Source organism: Ursus arctos, unplaced genomic scaffold (assembly GCF_023065955.2).
Source record: "Ursus arctos isolate Adak ecotype North America unplaced genomic scaffold, UrsArc2.0 scaffold_17, whole genome shotgun sequence".
NCBI classification, from domain to species: Eukaryota; Metazoa; Chordata; class Mammalia; order Carnivora; family Ursidae; genus Ursus; species Ursus arctos.
The window spans coordinates 39,015,215-39,031,964 of NW_026622841.1; positions in this window are offsets into that span (position 1 = coordinate 39,015,215).

Sequence of the window (16,750 nt, forward strand, 5' to 3'; positions counted from 1 at the left end):
GGTAATTAACCAGTCTTTTAGCCTGTCTGGCAACTTCTGGCAGCCTTGTTTCTGGTCTCTCCAACCCCAATATGTCCGGGCATTTATTAAGCACCTGCTCTGTCAGGCACTGGGCTGCGCTGAGGACATGAGAGTGGATAAGGCAGTTCCTTCCTCCAAGTAGGCCCCAGCCAAGCAGGGGAATGCTTGCCAAGGGCTTCTCACGGGGCCACCCCTTTGCCTCTAAATATTTTACAACCTACTTGGAAACCTAATAGAAAAGTGGGCAAAGTCTTGGACAGGGCGTGTAGAAGACAGGAGTTCACAAAGAGTTGCATCCACAGGCTCTGTGAGGGAGAGCATCCCCTCTACCATGGAGAAGGTGGGGATGGGGAGGGGAGGGCACAGGGTTGCCGGTTGAGGGCGGAGAAGGCCCTGGCTTTTCTGGAGTACTTTCTGGAGAATAGACACGTGTGTGGGATAAGTGTCTGCCTGATGGCCTGTGCTCTTCTAGGCTCTTGGGCTACAGAGAACAAGCTTTGTTTCGGGGGGAGCATTTCTGGGCTGCAGACATCTCTGGCACCCAGGCTGGGATATTGAGGGGGCAAGAAAAAAAATCCCAGAACTCACACCTGGGTTTTTTCTCGTCAAGTCCCCATGTCCCCTGGGAATTTGCCTTTCAGTCTTCTGGTGGGGTTTCATTGTTGTTTGGTGATTAGTGGGAGAAGCCAATGGAATGCTTTACCCCATCCTGTCCCACTCCTAGAAATGTCCCCGACAAGGAAAGTTCAGGAACTGTCCTGTATCTTGACTGTGGGACAGCATGGATGTTGTGACATGGCATTATAACTGCATGCAGGACTGGGAAAAGGGTGGAGGGATCTCTCCGCGTCCTTTCTTACAACTGCGTGTGAGCTCCAATGACCTCCAAGTTAAAAATTTTATTACCAAAGAGGTAAAGTGCCCTGTATGAAAGCTGATCGACTCAACTCACAGTAAGAGAGATGCAACTGAAAATTACATGGAAGCACCAATTCTGACCTATCTGATTGGCAAAAATCCAGTAGTTTCACCGACACAATTGGCAAGGCTGTGGTGAGCCTAGTACTTTCATACGTGGGGTGCCAAATGTCACAGCCCGTGTGGAGGGGAAGGCAGCAATATCCAACGAAATTACTAAAGCATTTGCCCTTTGTCCCAGAAATCCTTTTTTCGGCGTCCCTTCTAAAGATACATCTCTGCAGATATGAAATAACGTGTACAAGTTTATTCATGGAGGTTTTATTTACAACAGCAAAAGATGGGAGCTAAGCAGAGGGAACTGGGTGAATAGTCACCCACACACTGAAGCACCTTGCAGCCATATGAAAGAGGGGGCCTACATTCTATGTCCTGATTGTACTGGTTGCCAGGCCAGTAGTGCCTGTGGGAAGAGATAAGGTGCACAAACTATATAAAATGCTGCCTTTTGTGAATGAAAGAAGGGGAACTAAAAATACGTATGTGTGCTTGCTTCTCTTGAACAAGAGTCACTGGCAGGATAATAAAAATTGTGGTCTGTGTAGGGGAGGCGAACAGTGGGGTGAAGGCCGCAGGGCTCCAGTGAGACTGATTCTTCCAGTGTGATTTTATAGAGTTAGGAACTGGCATTGTGTCAATGTTTTGACAAAATCAAAAAATTGAATTTACAACAAACCCTAAAATCGATTTTCAACAGAAACAAATTAAAAAATGTATTTGGGCAAAGCAGAACAAATGTGGTCTAATGAGTGTGTTCATTAGTAATGATTAACCTTAGCAAGAATAAAGAAAACAATTCTTGTTTGATCATGGCTGCGTTATGCAAGTGTCGCTAATACCGTGTTTGCGTGTCTTACGGGCTTTAACTTTTATTCTTCCCACTTTTACCACGCATTTGTCTGTTCTGTAGACCATTGACTTTGTATTGTTAATGCGACAAATGTAATAACTTCTCTTTTGTGGTCACAGCAGTGGGTTTAGCAGCCCGGCTCAAGGTCCTTGCCCAGAGAAGCTGCCTTAACCACCTCCTCGAAGGCCGCGTACCCGCCCCGTCTAGCTTCACCGGCCACTGCCCCCTGGACGAAGGGTAGGTAGAGCCTTGCCCAGAGAAAGCACAGCAATACACAGACCAGGCCAACCAGGTTCTCAGAAGTCTGAAGGGACACAGGGACTGAGGGAGTTAATTAGGGGGTGGGGACCGAGTACAGATTTCCTTCCATGTGGTAGGTGAGCGGGGAAGCTGGTCTGCAGAGAGAAGGAAGAAGACTTACATTGGGAATCATGCAACCCAGAAAGAGAGAGAGAAAAAGGTAGTTACTTTCATTCCTGATGGCTTTCCAGACCCAGTCCCTCATGTGTGTCTGTGTCCCTTCTGTGTGTGTTCTGTGAGATACATATGAATCCTTAAATAAATCCCTCATCATTCAAGTTAGCTGCGCTGAGTTTGTGTTTCTTAAATGAACCCCTCGTTGAGACACATCATTTCTCTTTTAGAAAGGGTTTTGACCTCATTCAAATCAAGTTTGATTACCTTGATCAGAGTGACAAGCTATTCGTAATCAAGGGTATTCAAACCTCTATAAAAATAGCCCTACTGGAGTGAGATGTCTTTGAAGACAAGAACCATTTCTTTTTCATCTTTACCTGGCACTCCTAATGGGAGTTCAACTAATACTTGCTACGTGACACTTTTTTCGGTTATGGCCCTTAGAGCATGGATTCAATTTGGGTTATTTGTTTATTTATTTGTTTTTCAAACAACCTTTCCCTAAGATGACAGAATGTAGAGTCTTTCAAGGGGTACAGCTTCAGTCTGAGTTGGATTTCAGGAGCTATGGATATTCTGGAACAATCCCCCAGATATCTGGCCCTCATTGGTCCTTGTCTAGGAAGTCCTGGGAAACTGAGGCACGGGTTTCCCATGGTTTGGCAACTGTTTGCATGGACGACACTCTGGGCTGGTGGGTCTCAATGCTGACTGACATTAGAGTCAATTGGGGAGTTTCTTAAACTGTAATCACACCTGGGCACCACCTCCGGAGAATAGATTTCACTGGTCATGGGTATTCTTGAAAATAAGTCCAAGTGACTAAAATGCAGCCGGGCTTGAAAACCAGGCAGGGAACCGTAAGTCACTGAAGTGGCCTTGCAGTTGATATACTCACGGGGCTTTCACAGATGTAGACCTTGGTCCAGGCTGATGGCGCTGAAGTTTGGGAACCACTGCTTGAGGCCAGAACAGGCTGACGTAGACCCTGCGGAGTTTGTTTTGGTCCATGCCCCCCCCCCCTTTTAGGTCATAAATTATTGTTATTTCCAGAGAAAGATACTGGAGACTTATGACAGACTATTTATTTTAAAGATTTTATTTATTTATTTATTTATTTATTTATTTATTTATTTATTTATGTGAGAGAGAGAGAGAACGCATGTGCGTGAGTGGGGGGAGGACAGAGGGAGAGGAGAGTGAGAACCCCAAGCAGACCTGTGCTGAGCAGGGAGCCCAGTGACGCGGGGCTCGATCCCACGACCCTGAGATCATGACCTGAGCCAAAATCAAGAATCGGTCACTCAACCGACAGAGCCACCCAGGTGCCCCATTATGACAGACTATTTAATAAGACTATTATCTTGACACGTTTTTGACTATTTCATAGGACAATGTGCTCAGTACAAAGTTCACGTAGGTAATATTTCACATGCTCCATGTTTATGATGGGCCAAGTACTTTCTAAGCCTGTTTCATGTCCTACCTCATTACTGGTCCTCACGACCACCCTGAAGGAGTAAAGGTAGGGATTTGTTGAGAAGCCACAAGAAAGAGATTCAGTGGCAGAAGAGCAAAAGTTAAATGCGGCCCCTTCAAGATAAATCAGAATGCGGAAGTGGTTAAAGGACACTGGGGGCTCTAAGGAAGTAGAATAAGAAACAGTGGATAGAAATTTTATAAGCCCCAGAAATTTACAAGCCTTATGAAAACCTTTCTAGAAATTAATTCATGACTCTAGACTCCAACCTTAAAGTTCAACAATTTATTAAAATTAAGGAAAAAAAAGAACAACAAACATTGTTTTTTTAAATCTGCAGTCTGAAGGGTTTCGCTGCTTCTCAGTTACAAGGACGATGGTATTGCTTTTCTAGTGTGCTTTTGTAAGGAAATAGAATCTATCCAAAGACTTCGGAGAATACATCGGGGGAAATAATTGAGTACTTTTTTAATAACACTTTTTAGTAGCTACTTATCTAAAAACTTCTTTTGTAGGTCATTTCCTGGGAGTAAATGTAATTTTTTACTCTAGGCCTAGTAGCTAAAGTATTATAATTACCAGTCCCATGGGGAGGACGAATTGACTAGGGAGCATGAAATCACAGAACTTTAGGTCAGGAAGGAACTTTGCAATCATCCAGTTCATTTCCTTTCCTTTCTCTTTGTTGTATTAGGTACCCATTAAAACAAAAAGAAGTGGAGATGGAATTTACCACTCCTCCACGGGGCAGTTGTAATGTTCCCATCACTCAGTCAATCCCAGCCACAAGACCGGGTTTAAAGCACTGATCAGATCAGTTCATTGCCTGTTTTTAACTTGACACTAGCTTCCCCTTTACCCATAGTTTCTTTAACTTCTTAGCATAGACCTTCTGTCCTCTGCTATTCGATATGAAATAGCCCGCCTCGAATTAAACCAAGTTGCTTGCCTTTCTCTGTTTCATGGTCTCTCAAGTCTCTGTCCCTCTGCAGTTCAGTCTCCCCCCAGGAAAGGCTTTTCCTACTTATTTGCCTGGTGTCTCCTACTCAGCTTTTAAGGACGAGCTCAGACGCCCCCTCTTCTGTGAGGCCTCCAGGCCCCCAGGAATCAGGGCAAGCTTTTCTGTTCTGCTGCCATAGCATTTAAATCTCTTTATGGCAATGCTGACATCCTTTCCTCCCCTCTACTTTCCTTCCTCCTTCCCTCCCTCCCTCCTCCCCCCTCCCTCCCTCCTCCCCCCTCCCTCCCTTCCTCCCTCCATCCTTCTCTCCCTCCCTCCCTCCTTCTCTCTCTGTTCAGTCTTTCATGCCCATCTCCACTGCTAATAACATGAGTTCCCTGAAAACAGACTTGGTGTCTTAATTCATCCTTCTGGCTCCAGCACCCGGCACAGGGGCTGCACACATGTGTGTGTGGAAGAACCGATACACGTGCCCTGCCATAGATTCAAGGATGCAACCCCCCGCCCCGCGCCCCCCAAAGCTTCTATGTGCTAATTCCCAGAATCTGTGCAAGGAACTTTGCAGGTGTGATTAAATTAAGGATCTTGAGATGGAGACATGATCCTGGATTATTTGAGTGACCCAATATAATCACAAGGCTCCTTGTAAGAAAGGGCCGTGAGCCAAGGATGTAAGGGGCCTCTAGAAGCTTAGAAAGGCAAGGAGAACCACTCTTGGAGGTCAAACATCCAGAAGGAACACAGCCCTGCCAACACCTTGATTTTAGACTTCTGGCTTCCAGAAGTGTAAGGGAATAAATTTGGGCTGTTTTAAGCCACTGAATTGGTGGTAATTGGTTCCAGTGGCAATACACTAATACACTAGTACACATGCCTAAATGAATTATGGATCAGACCTTCCAGACTATTAGACATATTTTTTAAAATGGCTTATTAAAGGGAATAGACAATACACATTAAAAATAAAGTAAATACAGGGGTGCCTGGGTGGCTCAGTTGGTTAAGCATCTGATTCGATTCCAGCTCAGATTGTGGTCTCAGGGTCATGAGATCATGCCTCGCATCAGGCACCGCCCTCAGCGTGGAGTCTGCTTGACAGTCTCTCTCCTTCTCCCTCTGCCGCCCTGCTTGCGCTCTCTCTCTTTTTAAAATAAATAAACAAATTAAAAAATAAATAAATACAGGAGAAATGTTCATCCTTTGTAGTCAAAGAATAAAAATTCAAGCAATCACAAGATATAATGATATATCTGCTGAAGTGATAAAACATTTCCAATAAGCAGAACTGGTAAGGCTTCACGTTATAGAATTTTTTGCATTAATATGTTCATACTCCAATCTTACTCCAAATAACATGCCACAGTTCTTGAGAACTTAACAAGTTCTGTGAATTGTTTTAAACATTTTTACATGTATTATGCCAATTGTCATTTAAAATAACCCTTTGGAGGGGCACCTGGGTGGCTCGGTCATTATGCGTCTGCCTTCAGCTCAGGGCGTGATCCCAGGGTCCTGGGATCGAGCCCCACATCGGGCTTCCTGCTCTGTTGGGAGCCTGCTTCTTCCTCTCCCACTCCCCCTGCTTGTGTTCCCTCTCTTGCTGGCTGTCTCTCTCTCTGTCAAATAAATAAATAAAATCTTAAAAATAAGATAAAATAACCCTTTGGAAGTGGTGCTGTGATTATTTCCATTTTACAAATGAAAAAACCCAAGGCATAGAAAGCTGATGTAATCTGTTCAAGATCAAACAGCTTGTAATGGTGAAGCCAGGACTATTTCCCAGGCAATCTGATGCCCAAGTCTCCACGCCATCTAAGAATTAGATACTTCTGGAAAATGTTAGGTCACTCACTTAATTCAACAGAAGCAAAATGCTGTATGCTTCATAAAGATGTTCATTGTAGCACTAACTATAAGTCCCCAAAATTGAGACTCAGTATATGACATTACGAAAGTGGTGTAAATTTTTCAAAACATAAAAATTATAAAGATTGTATGGAAATATGAGAAATTGTTCATGACAACATAATTAAAGCATGAAAATAATGTTACATTATGGTTGCAATTTTATATAAATATGTTTATAGCATTCTATTAGTAAGAACATTCTATTGCGGTATAACTATGTGCAGCTATAATTTTAGTTTCTTGAACATTATTACATTCCTTTCAATAAAAGTATACTAAAATAATTATCTTTGAAAAAACCCTGCTAACTTTATTCTCCATAAACCATGGGATTGAGTCTTTCAATTTAATAATGTGCATGAGAAAGCCTATTTTGGAATCATTACTGATTTTTTGGGTACACGTTTTTCTCTTATCAAGAGAAGATGGATATTTCTACAGCTGTATCATTTGAGACATTCTTTTTTTTTTTTTTAAAGATTTTATTTATTTATTTGAGAGAGAGAGAGCGTGCGTGAGCAGGGGGAGGGGTGCACAGGGAAAGGGAGAAGCAGACTCCCCGCCAAGCAGGGATCCCGACATGGGGCTCGATCCTATTACCCCAGGATCATGACCTGAGCCGAAGGCAGACACTCAACCAACTGAGCCACCCAGAAGCCCCTTGAGATGTTCTTGGTCACAAGTAGCAAAATAAATAAATCAGTAAATCCAAAATTGTTCTAAAATTCAAAGTTTATTTAAAAAAAAACATTTTAGAAAATATATATAATTTTTTAAAAGCCATTTTTATAAATAAAGAAAAATTGATTTAAAAAAGCCCTGAATCAAACACACTTAAAAAATAAACTATTGGTTAATGCCAATGAAAATTCAAGAAATAGTAAATGCTTCGGCTGCTCCAAATTGTCACCAAGCCTTGCTTTCTGCCTTTCTGGGACGGGCTTCCTCCTGAACATCACCCCCTCATAGGACGGCTACCAGCCCCTCCCGGGCTGCACTGTTCCAGGGGAGACGTCACATTCTTATCTCATCGTGAAAGAGAAGTCCCCGGTTTCCCTCTGATCGGACCACGTTAGGTCCCTGAGCACCCCTAAACTAAACACAGGGGCAGAGATGATGAGATTAATTCAGACAGAAAAACTCCTTGCTCCCACTCCCTTCTCCTAGAGGATTTCCATTGCTCTTCAAAGGAAACAGAATGGATGGAATGGTTGCTGGAATATTCACTATAGAGCTTTCATGAACTTTTCTGTGTATTTGCCTCTGTACAGAGGAGCCCCAGGTGGGAAGGGCCTTGACTCCTGGCAAGATGCCAAATTCTTAGGCAGGACCCTGACTCTTGATTTCGGCTAGGTCCTGATCTCAGGCTCATGAGATGGAGCTCTGTGTGGGGTTCACTCCCTGTGCAGGGCCCTGACCCCCCATGATGTGGGGCTCCCACCCTGTGATGCTGGGCTCCCACCTGTGACGCCCCTCTGTGGCCTGGCCTGGAATGGCAGTGGGTCTCTACCTTTGAAGATGCTGAAGCAGAAGCCACTCTGTAAATAGCCTTTGTTTTTTATTTTTTTTAAATAATATTTTTTTATTATGTTATGTTAGTCACCATACAGTACATCCCTAGTTTTTGATGTAATGTTCGATGATTCATTACTTGCGTATAATACCCAGTGCACCATGCAATACGTGCCCTCCTTACTACCCATCACCAGCCTATCCCATTCCCTCACCCCCCTCCCCTCTGAAGCCCTCAGTTTGTTTCCCAGAGTCCATAGTCTCTCATGGTTCATTCCCCCTTCTGTTTACCCCCCTTCCTTCTTCCCTTTCTTAGCCTTTAGTTATAATTTGAATGCAGGGACCCTTTTGTTCTTTTGGCCCCAGCCCTAGGCAGAACATTTTAAATAGACTGTTTTCTATTTTAAACATTCCCAGTGACTAGGTTCTTGACATCAGTTCCAGGATGTAGAACCGTGGCACTCAGGATTTGAACTAGGTTACTCCCAGGAGCTGGGAGTCTGCCAGTGTTTCCCAACAAACTGGTCCGTTTCTTGTAGATTGATAGGTCATGCTGCCATTTCTCACGTGTCTATATGAGGGGAAAAAACACCCTGGTAAATCCCAGAGACCTTGGAGGGGCTCACAGAGGAGCTGTCTGCCTGCTCAGAGTCAAGCCGTTCACTTATCCTTCGGCAAATGTTCGCTGAGCACTGACTAGGTGCTGGACACTGCTCTGCAGACGCTTCAAAATCCATTGCAGTGCCTTTTCCAAAAACGCTTTCCCGGGAAGGCTGTGGAGTCGGGTTCATTCAGCTCAGCCCCGCTCATCCAGACCGCTGCCTGGTGCTCTCGGGCCGGCCCCGGGGTTCTCTCCCTAAGCCCACCACTGCTTTCCACAGCAGGCTTGATGCCTCCTGGGGAGTGACATTAGTGGCAGGGCCAGCAGGTGGGTGACAGCTGAGCCGTGAGGGACAGGCCACATCTCTGGCGTTTATGTAAGCAGGCTGCGCGGAGCCCCTGTCCCCTTGCTAGCTGCCAATGGTTCCAGAACAGACCTTCAGCGTTTGCACTGATTGCCAAAGATAATTACCATCGGCCTTGGCTTTAAATTAACTGGGGCAGTTCTAACCCACCATGAATGGGCAGCTGGGAAACGGAATTGATGGGGAGCTTATTTCCATTTTGAGAGGCCGTAAGAAGTAGTGGGGCTAAGGGAAGGGTGTGTTCCATGAACTGGGAAGTAGGAGGAAGGAATGGCTGTAAAGCTGAGGGTCCGGGTGAGGCACAAAATTCCTAGGACGCGCCATGTCTGAAGACAAAATGTAGTTTAAGGCGTAAATACTCTGAATGTCCTTGTTCGACAGGTGCTATCCAAATGTTTCAGGAGCTATTTTAATACTGGCGATTTTTGTTTTCTGCCCATATGTGTGCCCACAATGCCAACTCCCAAGGTATGAGATTAAAAAGTGGCTTGATTGCTTCAAGTGCAGCATGGTTGAAATTGAAGTCAGCATCTCTGGCTACAGATCTGCGCTTCTGCCCATACTCCTGAGCGCTGGCTCGCCCACCCAACCCACTCACCGCGATGGGTGCCTGAGACTTCACGGACTCCTCGAATTCTCCCCATTCCCACCACAAAGCCAGCATTGCTACCTGCTGATTTTCTATTCTAAATACCTCTATAGACATGGAGGTCAAGGGGGGAGGGGCTGGGGAAGTAGCTCACGCGTGGAGGAACTGGCCTTAGCGTTATCACAAGCTGGTTTGGTGTTCACCATAGGGCAGTGGCGTTCCGTAGGACATGACAGTATCGCAGAACATCAACATCCTCAAGGTTGCTCTGAGACCACGACAAAGACAAAAACCAACATCACCGTGAAACCCACAAAACACCAAACCTCCCCTCTATTGAAAGGAGTCACCGCTTCTGCTTTATTACCAATTACAGTTCTTTCTCTTCTCTGATCTGCCCTCCTTACACATAAACCTCTGCGATGCCCGTAGAATTGTCCCCACTTTCAGACAGCATCCAATCTAGATGAAGTCCCACTTCCTGAGACTTTCTCAAATTATCGAATTAAAGCCCAACTCCTATAACAGGTTCTTTCCAACACTCTCAGTGAGACACTCTAGGGTTCCCCATGGAGTGTGCTCTCCCTGGCTTGAAAGAGTCGTAAACCCAAGTGGTTCAACTCCATAAATGTGCTCCTGGTGGATCTGGGCAGGAGGCAGACTGGAGACACGCAGCTGCAAGCCAAGGACCCCAAAGATTACCAGCGAGTCACCGGAAGCTAGGCGGAGGCAAGGAAGGATCCTATCCTACAGCTTTCAGAAGCGACGGGGCCCTGCCAACGTCTTGGTTTTGGGCTTCTCACCCCCAGGACTGTGAGACAATAACCTTCTGTTGTTTTAAGCTACCTGGTTTATGCTGGTTTGTTACAGTTGCACCAGGAATCTAATACACAAGAAAAGACCGAGAAACTGTGAGGGGTTGGAGGCCACTAGGAAGTCTTACGGCAATGTTGTTTTCCCAGTTTTGATAATTGTACTATGATATGTACGACGTTAGCATTAGAATTTGGATAAGGAGCTCTACATACCATTTTCCCAACTTTTCTTCTCTGAGGCGAAAACTAGTTCAAAATGAGAAGTTAAAACAACAGGGCCTGCGTAGCAACGTTTTTTTCTAGGTAGGTCTCCTGAGGCAGGGGAAACAAAGTAAAAATAAACTGTTGAGACTACATCAAAATAAAAAGTTTCTTCACAGCAGAGGAAACAATCAACCAAACGAAAAGACAACGTACAGAATGGCAGAAGATACTTACAAATGACCTATCCGATAAAGGGTTAGTATCAAAAATATATAAAGAACTTATACTACTCAAAAAAGTAATGTAATTAAAAAATGGGCAGAAGACATGATCAGACATTTCTCCAAAGAAGACATCCAGATGGGCAACAGACACATGAAAAGATGTTCAACATCAGTCACCCTCAGGGAAATGCAAATCAAAACCACAGTGACATAGCACCTCACACCTGTCGCACTGGCTAAAATCAGAAATACAAGAAACAACAAGCGTTGGTGTCGATGTGGAGAAAAAGGAACTATTGTCCACTGTTGGTGGGAATGCAAACTGGTGTAGCCACTGTGGAAAACGGTATGGAGGTTCCTCAAAAAGTTACAAATAGAATTATCACATGATTCAGTAATTCCATTACTGGGTATTTACCCAAAGAACATGAAAACACTAATTCAAAAAAATATATGTACCCCTATGTTTACTGCAGCATTATTTGCAATAGCCTGATTATGGAAGCAGCCCAAGTGCCCACTGATAGATCAACAGATAAAGAGGAAGTGGTACCCGCGCGCGCACACACACACACACACACACACACCCCACAATGGAATAGTCAGCCATAAAAAAGAATGAAATCATGCTATTTACAACAACATAGATGGACCTATAAGGTATAATGCGAAGCGAAATAAGTGTCAGAGAAAGACAAATACCATATGATTTCAATCGCATGTGGAATTTAAGACAAAAACAAACAAAAAAAGGGACAAATAGAAAAACAGACTCTTGGGCACTTGCGTGGCTCAGTTGGCTAAGCATCTGCCTTTGGCTCAGTCATGATCCCAGGGTCCTGGGATCGAGCCCCAGTGCTGGTCTCCCTGCTCAGTGGGGAGCCTGCTTCTCCCTCTCCCTTTGCCCGCCCCCTTCCCCATGCTTGTGCTCTTTCTCTCTCGAATAAATAAATAAAATCTTAAAAAAAAAAAAAACCCAAACAGACTCTTAACTATAGAGAACAAGCAGATGGTTACCAGAGGGGATGGATGAGATAGGAGACGGGGATTAAGAGTAACTTCCTGTGAGAGCACTGAGCTCAGCTATGGAAGTGTTGAATCACTGTGTTGTATGCCTGAAACTTGCGTAACGCTTTATGTTAACTATACTGGAATTAACACACACACACACACACACACACACACACGCAACAGGGCATAGACTTTTTTTTCTTAAACAAGAAACAGTACTCGGGCATTCTAATTTAATCACGCCGCTTCTCTGCTTGAAGCCCTGCATTGGGATGAGAGGCCCACGCCCCTGTGCCCGTTTGCACTGCGGGTTATGGGGCAGCGCAGAAGGAGTCTCACAGGCCGGCCGCTGCCCGTCAGCCTGGCCTCCCTGCTCGGGCCCTTGCGCTCCAGCCATCCTGACCGCACTGGGCTCATCTCTGCGGACTCGCCTTCCCCCTGTGGGTGTTCATACGACTCCATTCACTCGTTACCTCTTCTCTGAGCCTTCCCTTCTTGTCCTCAGGCTGCATCAATGCCCAGCCACATCCTCACGCTGCAGAGCGCGGCCCTGGGCCCCGAGGAGAGCCAGGATGCCCGAGAGATGCCAACAGGTGTCGAGGGAGTACAGGAGCATCGCGTTTCTTTTCTGTTTATCTTGGTAACCGTGAGAAAAATATTCCTTTTCTCCATGCCCCTCCAAGTGCTGAGGGGCTGGTCTCACCCCAGAGATGAGCCTCCTGGCTTTAGCGGTGTGGCATCCTGAAACATCAGAAAGGTTAAATGGGGGTGGAAATGTACGAATCAATTCATCTAGGGGTGCCCAGATTAAGAATTTTTACCTGTGAAGTCTGGCTTCAAAGGCTCAGGACGTCCCATTGATTTTAATGGTGACCTCTGTTTCCCTAACGGTAGGATACACCACCCAGGAAAGACTTTCAACAGAGGTAATCTTGAAACAGATTGTTGCATATAAATGTCCCAATCAAATTATGTTCCGTTGAATATGTTTTATGTGGAGAGCATAGCAGCAGTTTTTTGTCTTATTTTTAGAAAGGCCAGGGACATTTTATGAGAATGAATACCTTGCCTTTCAATGACACTGCTGTTTACACTTACCCTCCACCCATTCACACACATGGACGACACTCAAGTCAAGTGACATCTGAAAGAGCTGTGACTCAGAGCATTTCCACACTGGTGTCCTGGAGCCGGCAGGTAATGCGTTGTGTTAAATTTTCAGGAATTTTATGAGCTGATTATCAAACACTGCATTAAATTATCTTAAAATAAAGGTAAGAAATACTCAAATCTCATTTCTTTCTAATCATCTTCTGTACGCTCTTGCTGTTGCTTACGACTGCTGCATCTGCGTGGTGGAAATCTCCACCACACCATGTGCTGCTCGTCCCGGCTCTGCCTCAGGACACCATGCTGCTGGCTTGGAATTGGCCGTGGTGCGGTTACTTACACCAAGACATTGGCAAACACTACAAATCTGGGCTGACTTTTTTTCTCTGAAGGGTCTGTTGTTAAACATTTACCATCAAACACACATACACACATGCTTACTTTATTGATTTTTATGTTTTTGTATATGGAGATAAATTATTGATTCAAATATTAGGAAGTCTACATGGGTTGAAGAGGTATTTTCACTCAGCTCTCCCTTGAGGCACTGGGTGCTTTTTAAACCACGTCATCATTTTTTTCTGGACAAGGCAAATGAAACCCATTTTATAAGCTAATATTCATTCCTTTTTCTGAATTTCCTTGTATACCACACCACTCCAAATCACACTAACCCACACCTCAAACCTTCATTTCTAAAATGAGTTGGTCTGGTTCCCCTGCTTCCGCTTTTAATCAATCCCATGAGCCAGAGAGAGATCACAAGCAGTCAAGGGGGAGGGGCAGAGGGAAAGGGAGAAGCAGATTCCCTGCTGAGCAGGGAGCCCAACACCCTGGGATCCCAGGACCCTGGGATCATGACCTGAGCTGAAGGCAGATGCTTAACCAACTGAGCCAACCAGGCGCCCCACAAGTTTAGTTTTCTTAAACCCAGCTTCCATCATGTCATTCCCCTGGTCCAGACCCTTCAAGGCCTCCTTATTACCATACACAGGCTTTTCAAAGAATGGATGGTAGTATAGTCCCTGTATTAGGGTTCCCCAGAGAAATATAAATATAAATATACATATAAATTTAATAAATTTATATTTAAAATAAAAATTCAATCATATTTGTATTTAAATACACACATATATATAGAGAGAAAACGATTCACTTTAAGGAATTGACTCATGTGATTGTAGGGGATGGGAAGTCTGAAATTTGCAGGGCAGGCCAGCAGGCTAGAGATCCAGGGGAGAGTTGATGTCGCTGTCTTGAGTCCAAAGGCAGTCGGCAGGCAGAATTCCTTCTTTCTCTGGGGGCCTCAGTCTTTTTCATAGGACCATCAGCTGATTGGATGAGGCCCACCCACATTACGGAGGACAATCTGCTTTACTCAAAGTCCACTGATTTCAGTGTTAATCACGTCTAAAGTAGTTAAAGGGCACAAACTTCCTGTTATGAGACGAGTAAGCTCTGGGGGTGTGATGTAGGGCATGGTAACTATAGTTAGCAATGCTGTATCATATACTGGAGAGTTGTTAAGAGAGTAAATTTTGAAAGTTCTCACCACACACACGCACACAAGAGGTGACCATGTGAAGTGAGGAATGTGTTAACTAACCTTATTGTGGAATCTTTTTACAATATATATGTTTATCAAATCACCATGTTTTATGGGGCGCCTGGGTGGCTCAGTCATTAAGCATCTGCCTTTGGCTCAGGTCATGATCCTAGCGTTCTGGGATCAAGCCCTGCATCAGGCTCCCTGCTCAGCCGGAAGCCTGCTTCTCCCTCTCCCACTCCCCCTGCTTGTGTTCCCTCTCTCGCTGCCTCTTTCTCTGTCAAAATAAATAAATAAAATCTTTAAAAAAATCACCATGTTTTACATTTAAACTTACACAATGTTATGTGTCAATTACATCCCAATAAAGATGGAGGGAAAAAATGTTAATCACATCAAAAAATACCTTCACAGCAACGCCTAGAATGGTGTTTGACCAAAGACTGGGTACTGTAGCCTGACCAATTTGACACATAGAGTGAATCATCGTGGTGCTCCTCCTCTCATTTATCTATCCCAGGGTGAAATCTTCGGCCACATCCTTATTCCTGAGGTTATTGGGAAATTGATACAACATGATGAAGACCCTTTTGTTTTAGGGAAGTAAGAGATGTGTGTGTTTCTGATTAGTGGGAAAGGCCATGAATGGAATTAATTAAGATACTCTTATTTCTTGGGTATTTTTATGGGAAAGAGAGGAGGGCTGATGGGAGGCCACCAAGGTTGAGATGAAGCACATATTGTTGCTTTTGTGCATTTTTGGCGGGATTTTCTTATTAGTGCTCATTGCTATTTCAAGGGTTCGGGTGAGCAGCTCCTCACCATCTGAATAATCAGGAACCCACGGACTACTGTGGCAAATCTCTCTCTCTGCCTTTCAGGGCTTTGCACAGCTCTCTGTGTGGCTTTGGGCAAATTACTTAACCTTCTATAGCTCAGCTTTCTTATCCCAAAAAGACTTCTGAAACCTAGCATTCGGTGATTTTGTAACCTGAACTTACCCATCCAATTATCCCCCCATGATTTTTCATCTCTCTGCGTGTGACGACCCAGTTCCTGCCCTCCTTTTTGCAATGATCACACCAACCTCCGTGAAGATATCTCAGCTAATGTGCTTTTCTACAGCTTAGATAACTAGTCCTCTGTCCACCACATCTACTTTTCAAATACAACTTGTAATATCTTTCAAATACACAGGGCTTTAATAAACCAATACTGAATAGACAGACCCCCTGCGTCATACGGTAAACGATGTGGACGTGCAGTTCACAAGAGGCTCGAATGGCCAATAAGCACAAGACAGTATGTTCAGCGTCACTAGGGAAGAAAAGAAATCTAAAGAAATATTACGTGTAAATTTTGACTTTCAGAATGACATACTTCAGTGACTACAAGCCCAGGATACAATTTGGAAGAATACCATAGGAGGCTACACTAGTTTCCCAGGGTTGTTAAGTGAGTGGCTTAAAATAACAGAAATTTGTGGTCTCACAGTTCTGGAGTTTAGAATTCTAAAATCAAGGTGTCAGCTGGGCCACACTCCTTCCAAAACTCGTAGGGGAGAAGACTTCTGTTGATGGCTATTAATCCTAGGTGTCCTTGGCTCACGGCTGGTTGTTAGTCCATTCTCTGCCTCTGTCACCACATGGCCTTCTCCCTGTGTTATCTGTGTCTGAATTTTCCTCTTGTAAGGACACCAGTCATGTTGGCTTAAGGCCCACCCTACTGACTTCATCTCTACTAATTACGTCTGCAGACTCTGTTTCCAAATAAGGTCACATTCACAGGTACTGGGTGTTAGGACTTCAACATAACTTTTTAGGGGACACAATTCAACCTGTAACTGTGGCCGTGAAAGGCATAAGCCAAGATACTAACACATAACAAAGAGCAAAGGGAGAAAGAATCATTTCAGTGGAGGCAGCAGGGACAGAGGACTCTCAGGGACCAGGCAACACATTCTGCTTTATGCCAAGATGCTACATAGCTTCCAGAAGATAGATGACATTCAGAAAGGAAGGAGAAGGCTGAACGTTAAACTGGAAGTCAAATTGAGTTGATTTCAATGGACAAGATTCAATTTGTTGATGCCAAAAAGAAATGAGGCAGGAACATTAAAAAGTTAAATTCAATTCAGATACATATATGGCATATTTTCA